Source organism: Dendroctonus ponderosae, unplaced genomic scaffold (assembly GCF_020466585.1).
Source record: "Dendroctonus ponderosae isolate FM_Combo_2020 unplaced genomic scaffold, Dpon_F_20191213v2 Dpon_F_20191213_4, whole genome shotgun sequence".
NCBI lineage: Eukaryota > Metazoa > Arthropoda > Insecta > Coleoptera > Curculionidae > Dendroctonus > Dendroctonus ponderosae.
The window spans coordinates 13,305,867-13,307,427 of NW_026018611.1; positions in this window are offsets into that span (position 1 = coordinate 13,305,867).

The window sequence follows — 1,561 nt, forward strand, 5'->3', positions numbered from 1 at the left end:
TCTTCCACAGCTGCACGGAACTCTGTAGACTCCTGGTGCTGATAAAGGATCCCGTTTGTCCTTGGCCGATCTCAAAGTCTGTTGGATGGTTCGAGTAGGTTTGAAAATTGTTTTTACTTGGTGTTTCTCCAGTATCTTGCCGATTTTGTGCGTGACTCCATGTATGTACGGGAGGCAAGCCCAACTCCTACGCTCATCATGCGTCTCTGTTGTCTCCGAGCGATCTTTGTTTTTTGGTCTAATTGCTCTATTGATGTCTTTCTTACTGTATCCGTTAAAACCAAAGGCCCTTTCCAGGTGTTTTAATTCTCTCTCTAACTCGGCTGGTTCGCAGATTCTTCTGGCTCTTTCGGTGAGAGTTTTGATCTCCTCTTTTTTGACTGGGATGATGGTTTGAACCATCGTGCGCAGGTACCGGTCGGTGTGTCGGTTTTTTGGACACCGTGTGGGCCAGCTTTCCGTTGGTTTTTCTGATCACCAAGACATCTAAAAAAGGCAGTCGCCCATCCTTCTCCACTTCCATAGTGAATTGAATTCTAGGGTTTATTGAGTTGAGGTGCCTCAGGAAGTCTTCAAGTTCAGTCAGACCATGGCCCCAAACAACAAAAGTATCATCAACATAGCGAAACCAACACTTAGGTTTCCTCACGGCTGTGTCCAGAGCGTTCTTCTCAAATTTTTCCATAAATAGTTGGCTATTACTGGACTAAGAGGGCTGCCGATTGCTACTCCATCCGTCTGCTCAAAGAATTTGCTGTTCCACTGGAAGTAGGTTGTGGTTAGACAGTGTTCGAAGAGTTTGGCGATGTCTGGTGGAAATTCTCTCGCAACAAGTTCCATTGGCTCCCTGATTGGTACCATTGTGAACAATGAAACCACATCAAAACTCACAAGGATTTCCCCGGGCGATAATGACAACGAGTGCAACCTCTGAACGAAATGGGATGAGTCCTTTATAAAGCTGTCCGTTTTTCCAATTTTTGGCGCTCACAAGGGGTCTCAGTGGTACATCCGGTTTATGAACAACGAACAAATTAATTAAGGATATGATATTTCCATCCGAGGACTTGGCAAAGCTCAAAAAATCAGAAGCACTCCCACCAAGGCTCTACGGACTGCCCAAGATCCATAGTCCCAAGCCCGGAAAACCTTCCTAAATCAGATGTCAATACTCAGCCAGCAAAATTAAACGCAGTCAAACAACAAATGGGTTATGAATAAATAAAATCAAGCAGAATTTCTTCCGCCGTGGTACTACTGCAGGCGGTTTACGTTTAACGAAATACAATCAGGTTTTTGGCCTTAATAAAGCTTTTTACATTTAATGAACTAATCTTAGATTTCCGGTTTTAATGAATACAAAATGAAAGTTACCTGAAATGGGGAGAAGAGGTGCAAGGGGTGGTCGTATGTTTTACAATTATATTTGGCACCGACTAGCGACGATAATGCGGGTTTGGTCCGGAATCATAAATTGATGTGACAGGAGAATGTATACTCGGAAAAAATTTGACAGCAGGAAAACTAAGAGATCGGGAGGAACGGGGAGCTTTCGTATGAA